The following is a 14,377-nucleotide window of genomic DNA, read 5'->3' on the forward strand; positions in this document are numbered from 1 at the left end:
TAACAGCAGTCAATGGACAACAGATGAAATGCTCAGTCGAAAAAAGTGAGAATATACAATAAAAGTAGCAGAAGCTACAGAACCACACAAGACTACATAGAAGGGGGGGAGTGGAGAAATAAAGGCTGACTTTATGATCTGGTTTCTATCCTGGTGAATACAAATGAAGCAGAACATGACTCCCTGAGAGTCTCACTCATGGTAACAATTTAGACTTGTGCGGGTCAAACACGCGACCTTGTGATTACAAAATAACCTCTTCAACCATCACATACAGTACGTAGTAGAGCTGCACGACTGCTCGGCGTTCTCGTAGGACTTAATGAGACTTCCCTTTATAAAAACCAACGTCACATTTAATAAAGACACTCATATTGCTTCCTTTTTGTAATTCCCTCTGGAAAGGCAAGATCTTAATCCTAATGTACCCACAAGTCACTGCATCCCTCTAATCAAGGCCAGGAAGCAGTGAGGCAGTGAGTTAGATTCTCAGGAATGTATCTTTTCATTCTTTTCATCATCTTTTCCCCTTCTCATCCTCCCTGCAGCAGCCTCCAAAAATGACATTTGTTTAGCCAAACCACTCCACTTCATCCTTTTACTTTATTCTGCCAATTTGTTGTTTCTAACTCTGTTCAAAGATGTGTCAAAGTTTGTCTGATGAACAGCCGTGTCTGCATATTGGAAAAATATGGATGTTTCCAGTACCCCCCCCCCCCCCCCTTCTGTAACGTACGCCTTCCTATGCCCCCGTCTCCACATGTGCTCACTATAACAGTCGGGTCACCGCGCGAGCAAATTTGAACAAACAAACTCACGTTGAAATCGTGCGTCGCAACAACCTCCAAGCCGGCTTTGTCCCGCTGTTGTTTATTTATGCTGTTTGTGAGCAGCTTGTGGTGAGGATGTTTAGATTATGTGGAGCAAAAAGGCATCAGACCAAATGACCCCCTCAGGCCAGAGCGGGTAGCAGACGCCGTCCTCCAGACTTCTCCTGGAAGGATTAGCACACTGGCAACAAGCTGCAGAAACCTGCTGGGATGATGAAATACATCATGAAACGTACTGTGAGGTAGAGTAATCCTTCATTATCGGATGTAAACTGGTGTGATAGTACACTCAGTACATCAATACTGTTAATTACTCACCAAAAACCCACCACATGGAACTCTTTTTTTCTTTCAAGCTGCATGAAGAGGATCTCAAAATCCTCAAGAACTTGCGCTGCTCTGGAAAGGGGAACCCCAGGAGTCCTCAGAAAAACTGTTGTTTACTGAATTCTTTTCATTCTATTAATTTTCAATATTAAAAAATATAATTAACCTTCTTCTTTGAAAAATGCATTTTTTTTGTTTCTAATTTTCGTAACTTGAGACTATTTTTTGGGATAATTTATGAATGTCCTACAAAAAAGGACAAAGGATAATCAAGTTTTTTGGTGATGGGTTTTTTTTTGGAAGAAAAACTTGCTATATTTTAAGGGATAAAAGTTATTGATTGTCTTTACTCTTGACATGGGGAACAGAAGTTAACAAAATAAGTTTGTGACTACGTCTATTTAAGAGAAGCTGACTTTCTATTTCCTTAGAATTCAAACGTTGCGATACATGTAATGACTTGTCTGGACGGCCTGGCTGAACCTGAAAAGCATGCTGGGAAAAGGATCTTTTCCCCTTTAGATATTTGTCTTTTGCAGTAATAATTTAAAAAAACCAACAAAACTTTACAGAGATTTGTGCACCAAAACAAAAACGTGTTGTTTCGTAACACGATGGATGCGAGTCTAGTAGAGAAAGAACAGAATCTTTACACTCCAGAGCCGCTTTCACTCCATCTTTCACTCTTTCTGCCTGTGCAGCCTTCAGCATGTTCAGGCTGGTGTGTCTTAGTCAGGTATCACACACATTTTCATAACCAGGAGTAAGAAAAGCTGACAGTTATGACAGGTAACCCTGTGACTCGCTAATTTTTTTTTTTTCCCCCATTTTTATGATTTACAAACCTACGGACTTAAAAGTGATCTTGGCCTGTTCAGCAGGAAAAGGCGAGGAAGTGCGACGCCCACTGGAACAAGCTTTGCTTTGAATAAATGCAGTGAAATGAAGAGAGAGTGAAGGACGGACATTTCAGCGTTATTCTGTCTGACACGCCAGAAATTCCATGCAGTCATTTGTGCCACTTCCTATTCACCTCGGCGCAGCTGACAGAGCTGCTGATGAATCATGATAACAATGTTTTGCTTTTATTTAGCCCTCACCTCGCAGCGCCGGGACAAATTACTTTCTCAATAGTCAGCAGGTGAGAGTGAATGTGGGACCACCAGGACGTCCAATACAAACTGGCCTCCGATTATTTTTCCTCTCTTTAGTTTTTAGTATGTTTTTGGACGGTCAGACCCGTTCTCGTGAAACACAATATCTCCGTCAGGAAATTTACTTCAAATTGTGCACAAATGTTCACTTGGACTCAACGATGAGCTGATGAGACTGAAGGGGTCAAGGGTCAGGGTCACTGTGACCAACAAATCATACCTATTTTGCTAATTAGGACAACATTTTCACACGACCATGAAACTAAGTGAGGAGCTATGAATCCTGGAGCTCGACTGTTGGTGTCTTTACTGACTTCATTTGTAACTACACTCCTCCACTCTAACTGCTCCAACTCTAGATTTTTTATGATTCAGTATGAAAGGAAACCAAAAACACAAAGAATGGATCGACAGTTATGGCTTTCTGGCTTTTTTTAATGGCCACGTTATTGCTTTTTCCACTCTTGCACGTTTTCTTCCTTATTGTCTCCTTAAACTGTCTTCATTTGATTCCCAGTGATATTGTGCAGAAGCCATTGTTACACATCCCATCTGACACTTTAGTAAAATAGATTTGCCCTCTCTCTTTATATAAGATTTCATTTGTCTGGGATTTTTCCTAAATCCTCAACAATTATTTGAAAGAAAAAAAAAAAGGTGAGCAGCTGTACCTGGACAGTATCATCAGAAAGAATGCAAAGCTCTAAATGCCCCCCCCCCCTCCTTTAAACCCCAGGGGGCTTGGCCTTATGGAATAGTGACGCCATACTGAAAACATGCTCAGACCGAGACCTTGAACCCTCCTCGCTAAATACATCACATCATCATCACACTTCATTGAGTTTCCATCCCTTACGTTACCTTATTCCCGCCAGCGTGTTAAATCTACAGAGAGAAATGGACAGAAATAGCCCAGGGAGACTGTGCAAGGATTGGCCTGCCATCTATCAAGCCTGAGAGAGCTATTAGTAATGAAAACACCCTGTTATTTTTACCAATCAAGCTCGGGCATTGAAGGTATACAGGACGAGGTGTCTCTCATGATTAAATGTTGTCCTTTCTTTCAACGTTGAAACTTGAATGTGAAGTAGGAAATAGCTTTCAATTTTCTTTCCACGGATAAATACAAGACTGGAAATCAAGCACTCTGGGATTACACCCCATCTTTCTGCAGACCACTGAAGAGCTCGTCTGTTACCGTGGCCTGATATTTACCTCTGCTTTTCAGAGGGAAAGTAAATACTCCACAGCCACAATGTGAAATCAGGGCTTTTCTCCTTTAAACTGATGCATAAAACCGCAGGGTAACCATTAACCCATCAAAGAGCTGGGTGCAAAACAATCCTCCACACACACACACACACACACACACACACACACACACACACACACACACTGAAGGCAGCTGTGAGCACATTGTGAATGCAGGGAAATGCTAACCATTACACATGTTGAGAGAAAATGGCTTACATGTGCATATTAGCACACTCAAGAGTTGAGGTGTGTAATGGATTGGATCTCCCTCGTAATCCCGGGACAGTGTTGTCTTCGAGGTCCGTGTAGAGGCGGATGAGACCACAGCTGTCTGGACATAAATTTCCAGAGGAATGTCTTGAGTCCAAGCCTTCCGCATGAAGACTGTAGATTCCTCTCCAGATGACAAAGGATGGCCCTCAGCACCATGCGTGTGTGAGTGTTTCTCATGCAGGCATGTGCAAAAAGTCCCTGCATGCTTCTGTTTGTGTGCTTCTCATGCACAAGTGTGTATTTATACCTTTGCTGATGCACTGAGACTCAACAGCTGGTGGAGGGGATGGGGGCAGCTGGCCAGCTCTCGTAAAAAACTCTGAATCTCACTTTCCTCTCCAAACAGTAGCTAATGCTGGAGTCGTGTTATTTAAGTGTTCAGTTTTACAGGAATATTTGGGATAGATTAGGTTACATGCAGCTTGTAGCATGTGATATTGTTTTTCCAACTAGGAAAAGTGTCAGTTCTCCTCCCATCATATGTCTTCATTCAGAGATACTGCAGGGCTACACCGATATTTGCTGCAGATGTACTGTAAAATATTTAGCTGCTGTTATGGAAATGCCGGGACTGAATTTTAGTTAAAGTTGGTCACTGGGAAAAAAACAATAGCAATGCTGTTGTAGTTAAATAGACCTTTCAGCTTTCTTTTAACACTCATGTATGTATTTTCTACTCTTTTGCATTTTCACTTTAGTTTAAGTTGATTTCAGCAGAATTAACATGCCTGCATCTGCATTAGTTAGGCTTGCACAGAAATAGCTGTGTCAAATAGCTACTTTTGTACTTTGAGTACATGTCAGAGCAGCTGTACTTACACACGTCTTTCTTTGCACAAGTATCAGGACGTCTAATTTCAACAATGTGTACTTGGTACTTGTGAATGTAAAATGTTCAACAGAATATCAATAGTGGCACTAACTGCAAATCAGCATAAAAGCACATTATAAATATACAAGTTTCAGTGTCCTTTACTACCCAGGGTACACTCCATCCCTCCCTTCATACCTGGCTCAAAAGCAGCCAATCACATCTCTCCATCATCGAGCATGCTGAGAGAGAGAGAGAGAGAGAGAGAGAGAGAGAGAGCACGCAGCAAACAGCCAATCAATTGAGAGGCGCATTGGTCAGTTGCACCGTCAACTTGTGACACATTGGAAAGAGCAAATGAAAGGAGACGTGATGATGGCTAATGTAATCAGCTAATCTCACCAGTAGGACGGGTTTGTACGCTTCTGTGCTGCTGACAGAGACAGGACGGAGGCATCATGGTTCCAGCTTCCATCGGCTCGTCCCATTTGTGTTACCGTCGAATCTCTGAAATGCCATGAGGAGGTTTCTTCAAATTTGGCTCCAATATCCACTGGAATTCCAGGATGACCTGAAAACATTTTGGGGGGGGTCACTGTTACGGAGGCATTCAAATACGATGCCATAAGGGGTGATGACATTTTTTAGCTAATGATGTTAATATGGTGTGACAACCAAAGTATTGTTGTTGTTTTTTTAAGCCTTTTGAGGTTTCTTCCTAAGAGAGTTTCACAAGCACACACACACACACACACACACACACACACACACACACACACACACACACACACACACACACACACACACAAAAACACCCTTTAGTGTGCAGATCCACGACCCACTGACAGACGAGGCTGAATTATTATGTTGATATCGTGTTTGTGGATACAATTCAGTCATAAAGTGAAGGTTGGAGGCTGATCTGAATGGAAACCAGGTAACGACCACTGGGAAGATATAAACCAACAAATTACAAATAGAATTCCAGACTTGTTGCACTTCATGCTGCTCTTGAGTAAACACACACACACACACACACACACACACACACACACACACACACACACACACACACACACACACACACACACACACACACACACCATAGCCTTCTTTCTCATCCATGTGGCTCAAAAGAAACACACACCTGCTGAGGATGGCCAGTTAGAGTGCCTCCTCTCCTCACCATACACCTAGTTTCCTCTTTCCCTCGATAAAATAAAGGGGTTTATTGCACATCAATAACTCCTCTCATCCCTCCATCTACACTCAGGGCCGAGTTTTACTTTACTGCTAGTGTGAGGAGGAAGGCTGCAGGCCTTGATGTGAGAGCCCAGGGCTAACGGTAGCGCTGGGTCTTGTAAAGTGATGACGGGCCGGCGCTTTTATGATGATGTGAATGATGTAGCCTGAGAGAGTAAAAGAGCTTGTGAGACTGGACTGCAGAGGAAGAACTGGCTAGATTATATGCTCTGCTACTAAATATTTACTCTGCTATTACCCCCAATGATGTGCAGCAGGCTGGCGGAGCTGGAAAGCTTCAATAAAGGACATGGAATAATCTAGTCACTTAAATCTTACACATTACTGCAAATTCAATAGAATAGAAGGTCACATCCATCTGATTAGGAGGAAAGCTATAAGCTTGGAGCTGCAAATGTATAAGAACACTGACTTAAATACAAAAAACAACTATAAGTTCACTTCCTAAAATGTATGCTCCAAATCAGTGTATCATATTTGGACTATAGCATGTATCACATTTCCTAGCTTGTCTTTAAGTTCGGTGTATTTTATCTGAATATTTGCAAAAATCACAAATGTACAGTTGCTGTTTATGACGCCGAGTCAATAGTAAAAGTGTTTCTAATATTTCATATGTTCAAGATATAACTGGCTTTAAAGGTGAAAACCTGCTTGTTTCTTTGTCTCAAATTTCTCCTACAAGAAACGTGATTTTAATATTGATAATTAAGTGCAAGTGCACGTTAGGGTTTAAACCTGGTCAACAGTTGTAGCTAGCAGCCACTAGGGGGCAGTCCAACACAGCTGAACAGGCCTGCTCTCTGGTCAAGCTTGAGTGGCAAGCTGAGGTTTTTGCTTTTTCCTTCAACACAAAGCAGATCAGAGAAGATTAGCCCTCGCCTGGCCAGTAATCGGCCCTTATCACACAAGAAAACAACAACAATACAGAGAGTTTAATGACACAAGTAATTGTTGTGGAAGTCTCACGTTATGCTGCGGCGGTGTGATGAATGACGGCCACAATGCACGGCGCTGTGAAGAGCTTCCTGCAGCATGGTTGTTATTTAAACCCATTTGTTATCGTTGCAACTCTCCTCTGGGGCTGATTTGCTGAGGGAAGTGACTTGATTTCAAAGAGGAGAATAGAAATGTTGCAAGTTGAAGTGTTTTAGATTTTTTTTGCTTTTTCCCTTCTGTGCGTTTCTCTGTCCTGAAAGATGAGTAGAAACTTCTATACAAAAATATAGAAATGGAAATTCATACTGCACAGCCTACAGAGGGACAACCTGAGAAGACCCCCACACACACACTCACATATATAGGGGGTCTTGTGTGTGCGCTTCTTTTTCTTATCTGTCTATAACTTATTCCCACATGTTGATTAATTTGTGGCCAAAAGACAAAACTTGTTCCCTAAAAATTTTTTAAAAAAAATAAAAATATCTTGTGGCTTCAAATTAGGGCAGCACGGTGGTGCAGTGGTCAGCGCTGTCGCCTCACTGTAAGAAGGTTCCGGGTTGGAGCCCCAGCTCCATCACGGGATCTTTCTGTGTGACTCTGCATGTTCTCCCTGTTCCTGCGTGGGTTCTCTCTGGTACTCCAGCTTCCTCCCACAGTCCAAAGACATCAAGAGGGACCAGGTTAATCCAGACTCTAAATTGACCTTAGGTGTGGCTGGGAGAGCCAATGGTTGTTTGTCTATATGTGTTGGCCCTGCCACGGACTGGCGACCAGTCCAGGGTGAACCCCGCCTCTCAACCGAAAGCTGCTGGGATAGGCTCCACCCCCCGTCACCCTTAACAGGATAAGCAGTATAGAAAATGGATGGAAGGCTTCAAATTACTCAAATTGTGGGCACAAGTTATAGTTCCAGAAATGAAGTGTGGAAAAAACGTATAGCTTGTGGCCACAATCAAAGCTTGGGAACAAGTTACCTCGTAGCCACATGTGAATCAAGTTGTGGCTACTAATTAATCAAAGTGTGGGAACAACCTACATCATGTGGCCTAAAATATATATATATTTTTTTTTTTATCTCCATATGACCACTCCAGGGCTCCTTACCATTGCAACCAGATTTAAACCTGTTTGTACTAATATCCACAGGAGTTTCGCATATAAAATGTGTTTTCATAGCACATGCTTATCTGCTCTGCTGCTCATCTGTGAATCCACATGAAAAGTACAATAAAACCGGGGAAAAAACTGACAACTTCAATGAAAGTTGACATAAGACATTCAAGGAAAGTCTGTGGTGTGATTAACAGTATAAATCCCCGAGCAAAAATCTTAGGAAAAGAAAAGAAATAAAATCTGGATGTGCTGCGCGCTGCACGCTGCAGGCGGTGCGGGCTAATCACGAGCTAATACACAGCCACGGCATGCTTGGATTAACATCAATTGGCTGTTTTCTCTGTGAACATAACTTTGTGCAAATCCATGTAACTGTGTATTTGTAGGTATCAGTGCAGGTGTGTTTCTTCCTGAGTGGTTTTCACATACAGTAATGTATTAATTTGTGTGTGTGTGTGTGTGTGTGTGTGTGTGTGTGTGTGTGTGTGTGTGTGGTGTGAGTGGGAGAGAGAGAGAGATTGCAGTGCTTTTCAGTGAAGGTTTGGAATGCTTCGCACCGAGACAGCTGCAGTCTAGACTGTCATTCTCACATCACTTTATCACTTCAAGCCCACAAGACAAATAAGAAGGAGTGTTCAGATATGCAGCCTCATCAGATAAGAGCGCTGGTAAAAGGATCAACTGATGACTTCTCTACACTAGGAGGAAAAGTCAGCTCTGGAGTCTGATATGGCCGCCAATGTCAGAGGGCCGGGTGGTGACTGAGGAGCAGGAGCTGGTGGACACATGTGGCTGCGAACCAACACTTTTGGAAGAGAATATACATCTTGTAAAAGTGGTTTGCATTGAAAAAAACTGCAGAAGCTGAAGAAAATGGATTTTTGTTCCTAGTGGGAGCTGTGAGAAACTCTTCGATGCAGCCAGAGAAGGAAATGCCAGTCCTAATGTCAGCAGGCTGCTCCATCCTATTACGGCAAATCGAAGCCGAATGTGTCATTAGCTGATGGGGGGGGGGGGGGGGGGGGGTTCTTCCCTTCTTCAAAACACCAGACAGAGGGTAGAGTGTGTCCCTGCTGCTTCAAAGCCCCTGATTATACTTCAGCAGAGGCTAAACAGCGGCTCCCCAAAATGACGGTTTCCTAAGTTTAAAGCAACACACATCACGCGGACAGCTTGTTCAGGTGTGACCCCCACCCGCACTTCAATAAAGTCACCTGGGGAGGTGAGAATTGAACCAGCAACCTTTGGCAAACTTTGGTTAGTAGAAGGCTACTCTACCACTGAGCAATGTTGCCCCACCCTTCTTGCAATTTAGAGGAAATTATACTGTCGGTAAATCAAATCTAATCTACCTTTAACATGACACACATGTCAAATTCTGGCACTTAGAGGGAATATATATATATATGGTGTCTTCTTTAAAGTGTAAATTATACAGTTGATAATCTATTACATTTGCCTTTCCAGTAAATGTTTGACACGAGGACAACTCTTCGGTAGCTGCAGTATTACTCACAGCTCTTCCCACGTTTCCCCAGATGACTTAAGGTTTGAACCGGTAACCTTCCAGTCCCAGTGTGTGTGTGTGTGTGTGTGTGTGTGTGTGTGTGTGTGTGTGTGTGTGTGTAAATGTGTGCTCAAGGCAGCCGGACACAGCTGCTCATCCTGCTGTGTGGCTGTGACAGAGTCTTTATCTGGGAACATGTGTGTTATCAACTGTTTGTCCTCCGTTCGGTTTAATTAACAGGGGTCTTTTGAACCAATGCCGTCAGAGTCAAGGTGATGAAGGCGGCCGTGCAGGTGGAAAATCGATGAGATCGGCTCACATGGAGCGCATCGAACCGGTGGTCAAACATAGCTGCTATTGATTGACACGTCCACAGTGGAAGTGTGTTTAACTGTGCAGTTTGTGTGTTGGGAACACATCGGTTATGGACTGAGAAGTGTTACCAATATAAAATAAATATACAAGAAGTCTACGCTAAACAGTTGTCCTCAGTTACTAGGGATTTTGTTGGATTGGATGATAGAGCTTTTTTAATCATCCTTCCACTTTTTCCTTCAGTCAGATCTTCGAGACACGAGTGTGAAACACGTGAGTGAAAACATGACTGATATGTTGATGATGATAGTTATTAGCATGTTAGGCTGTAAGGCTCAAGGTTATCAGGAGTGAGCGGCGAAAATACCAGTTGACTTGGTTTACAGCTTTATTTGAAAATGATAAAAGAACATTTTTCTTAACCTACGACTAACAATAATGATAACGATTAAATAAGAACAAAATAAAGCCTATTTCAATGTTTAGGCATCATTTCTTCTCAGATAAAACAAATAAATCAGAAGCACATGCAAGCCTCCACGCATGACGTAGAACATTTAGGGACATGACAACACACACATTGATCAGCACTAAGCTCATTCTGGCACAGAGAAAAAATCAAGTGCATAACTCAGTTTGAACTGATATTTGCCATATGTAAATAAGTTGAAGCCAAACTACATGATAAAGCTCCAATAAAACAGGTGAAATGTGAGCAAGCAAACCAACTTAAAAAGAAAAGACTGGTGTCACGTCTTTACTTGAAATGTTTGTGTTACCTGCGCTAAAAACTAAAACTGGCGTTGGCCAGTTGGTGTGACCATCCTATTGCTGAAGTCTTCCCTCTATTCACGGCTGCGCTCCCCTCTGATCCATATGAATACAACATGAATGGCTACAGGCTTTTCCACTACGTCCCTCTGCTCTGATCCTTCGTCAGACCTCAGAATGAAAGGGCAGCTGATGCAAAAACGGTGCCATTTTTCATGATTTTACTTAGTTCTACTGATCAAAAATGTACTGAAGTAAAAACTCCTTGAATACCTGGGTTCTGGGCATTGGGCAAGAGACACAGGAGGGCAGGAAGAGGAGAGAGAGTGTATGGGGGAGATGAGGCTAAGGGAGGGTGAGAAACAGACTCGGGGGTAGATTAAGTAGCCTTGAAAAGGCTGGCTTCCCCACACACACATATAAAGCCCCTATGAAAACACAAGCTAATTATTAAGAAAACAAAGGGGTAACCGCAGTGACGTGCCAACGCACACAGATCCCCGGCGGTGTAATTGTGCGTGAGCTATTTGGGCTGAAAGCAGCATGATTTGGTGCTCTTCCTCAGCTCAGACTGAACATCTGTTCCATGCAATGGTTAGAAAGTCAGCACAACAAAACGCTCTCTCCTATTCTGTTCATTAGCGTCTGATCAAAGACAATAAGCACTGATGTTTGAGTTCACTTTACTTAAATCTATAAAGCCAATATAGCCTTATCAGTTCAAGTCCGTTCAACAACTCATATACATTGTTCACTTGGCGTCTATTTTGATATTTGAGGAACTTGTTGTAAAAATGTTTACTTTTATGTTAATAAGACAAGTAGTCATCTTCCTGTTCAATAGAATAAAACATTAATTTGGCATTAAATTCAAAATACACAACTGTGATGCCAAATTCCGTGTTTTTGCGTTAATTAAGAAATTAAAGCTTGGAGTCACGATATCTGGACAAAAATTGTTGAAGAATGGGTGTTAATTTAGGTTTACAGGGTATCATCATTTACTAATACTAACCAATCAGTTTCTCTTTGTTACAACTAAATATAACATTTTCTACTGAGAATAAAAGAAATTGTTCAACATTTTCCTTCAGAATCTCACTGCAGGCGTTTGCACAAGCGCACTGGTTGCTGTTGTCGCTGGACATTCGCAGGATTACGTGCGAGCACACACACACACACACACACAAAATCACAGGTCCGTTTTTGTAAGATGTATAAAATTTTTCATAGGTGTTCATATATTGGGCTTTTTATTTGCAACATTAGTGGGATAATGTAAGCAGAAGTCATTAGTGAAGACGTGAAGAGCCAAGCTCATAAAGCTAGTCTTAATAACAACGCTGTCACTCCCACTGAGGCGCACTGAGGGATGGCGGGGGCTAAAACATAAACCTTCAGTGTTTTTCAATAGGCACTGACTGGTTTTGTATTGCTCTCTTTCATGCTAGATTAAGTTATACAATCTAAGAGCCTTTTTGCGCGTCCCCTGTGCTTTTCCAATTTTTACACGGCATCAAAATGATCTCTGTCCTGCACTGCTTGAGCATATTACCTCCAATCTCCCTCTGCATTTTAAGCTGTGAAGGAAGTGTTGCTGGGAATTTGATAATACTCAGCCGCTCAGTGGATGCCTTGGTGGAGAGCCATGTTTTGAATTGGGTTTTGAAGCTGCAGCATTAACCTCAGCGAGACGCCAAGAGCACGGTTCCATTTGACTTCTGACGCAGACAAAACAATTGATGTCAGCTCATGAGAAATGGCGGTAAAAGCTCGAAGAGTCCCTGTTTTTCTTTTGTGATCAGGCTCACTTAAGTAAGCATGTGGTGAGCTGTGGACGCTGGGATTAGTGTTAGTGGTTTGTGAAGTGGTCCTTCTTTTTTTACAGTGCGTGTGTTGTTTTGTATCTGTTATTAAGTCACTGGCTGTGTGAAGAGCTATATGGTGAACCTGTTTGAAAAAACACTTAAGAAGAACTTAAAGCACCTCAATGGTAATTGAGGACGACAGAGGCGAAGAATATAGTGAGTCAGTGGGTGGGTGTGGGGGGGGGGTTAAGAGTTATTATCATATCACCCACAAAGTCTTCCTCCATGCATCCTTTGTCCCACAGGGGTCAGCCTGTCCTGGGGTTACTTCATAAGGCTTGCTGGGCATGACTCTGATCAATCAAATTTTATGTATTAAGTCCTAAATGACAATTCAGAATATGGCCTGATGACTTTATAATCTGTAAATAATCCTGAAAAATGCTAATTTTTCACCTATTTTGTTTAGTTTTTGGACGAGACGGTGGATAACACCATGATAGCGGCGGTCACATCCACAGAAACACCTCGGAATGCATTCACTAACTGTAACTGCACCTTTCAGATTCTAACAAGGTTTTTACAGGAGAGGATCGGGTAGATGCTCTACTAGTTACGCTACCCAAACCAAACCAAAAGGTTTTGGGCTTTTAACTTTATTCACTATTTTTCTAAAATGTTACATTGTCTAATTGCAGCTTTGCTTGTCACCTCACCAATTGTGACTGTCTCACCCTCACACACCAGTTAACTCCTCACTGTACACGTCCTAATGGAAACTATGCCAGTTGTGTGTGTGTGTGTTATTGTGAAGCCTATCAGACTGCAGCTGATGAACTATGTTAAGTGCAGCAGCACCAAGTGATCTCAGAGACTTGCAATCTCCAGACACACAACATTCCTCCAAAACATGCTTGTTTGTTAAGGTCACACACTCGCACACGTACACAAATGTCAGTCTATATATATTCATATATACATATACACTCAGATATTTCATAAATATATGTGCATGCCCAGTGGCAAAAATGAGCAGTCAACACACATACACTTAACATACATACACAAGCACATGCGCGCACACACGCTTATGTACACACTTTCTGGCCCTGTATTTCTCTGGTCAGCCATGGCAACAATTAGCTACAATAGCCAAAGATAATAACAGCAATTTTTATACTTACGGGAATGATTAAACGCCTGAGAAATATGCAGCGAATTATGATTTAAGTAGCATGTGGTGGTTTGTTTGTGTGTTTTATGCGAACATGTGTTTTCTTTATCGTCTCAGTGTCAATCAAGGAGTATGCCAATTACTCCCGGATTTCTGGCCAGATAAGAGTAGTTCTGGATGAAATGCTGCAAATTATGTGTAAATCCTGATGGAATAAAAGTACAAAGCACAATGCGCTGATATTCTCCCAACATTAAATTTCATAAGGCAAACATCTGAAGCCGTTCAAGTCAACTTCGTTAGGTAGGAGTCGTCTATCAAAAGAAAAAAAAAGGCAAATAACTGCAACCGACATAAACCTGATAAAGTAAAGCAGAACTCAATCAACAAATGGCTTATTTTAAGATAAACTGATTGTGTATTTTTATGTGAAGTTGAATAGCACAAGTCAGAAGCCTGTGATGTCATAAAAGTAGACAAACATCTTTGACTAATATGCAAGATTTGGCTTTTAATCTAGTTGGATTTCTTGCAAAATCCATGGCACAAAACTAGAATGCATTAAGAAAAAACAGAATTTAAAAAATGGCTACATCCCACCAGATGGTCTGTATTTTGTTACTGTTTATGGTAGTTGGATTACGAGGTGACTTTTTTTTTTTTTTTTTTTTTTTTTTTTTTTTAGAGGTGACCACTTGTGCAAAGTGTGTTAACTTAACCCCGACGCACTTCAAGACCAGCAGCAGGAGAGTCGAGCAATAATTCACGGATGAGGTTGTGAGACCACCCAAAAACTTGGGCCAATTCACAGCTGCTCACCGAGGGGAACACACAC

The 14,377-nt window shown here is 41.9% G+C and overlaps 1 long non-coding RNA gene across 1 annotated transcript in view; it reads right to left on the reverse strand.

Moving 5' to 3' along the window:
• Positions 1-824: 824 nt before the first annotated feature.
• The window catches only part of LOC147247248 (uncharacterized), a 39,433-nt gene continuing 25,880 nt past the window's right edge, over positions 825-14,377 (reverse strand). Inside the window, exons 3-4 of the long non-coding RNA XR_015109364.1 lie at positions 5,052-5,220; positions 825-4,891 (exon numbers count right to left, since the gene is read on the reverse strand). This is a non-coding gene — a long non-coding RNA (uncharacterized LOC147247248). The remainder of the gene's footprint in view (positions 4,892-5,051; positions 5,221-14,377) is intronic.

The sequence above is a fragment of the Aulostomus chinensis genome, chromosome 16 (genome assembly GCF_037954235.1).
Source record: "Aulostomus chinensis isolate RoL2024-O1b breed Wild chromosome 16, RoL_Achi_v1.0, whole genome shotgun sequence".
NCBI lineage: Eukaryota > Metazoa > Chordata > Actinopteri > Syngnathiformes > Aulostomidae > Aulostomus > Aulostomus chinensis.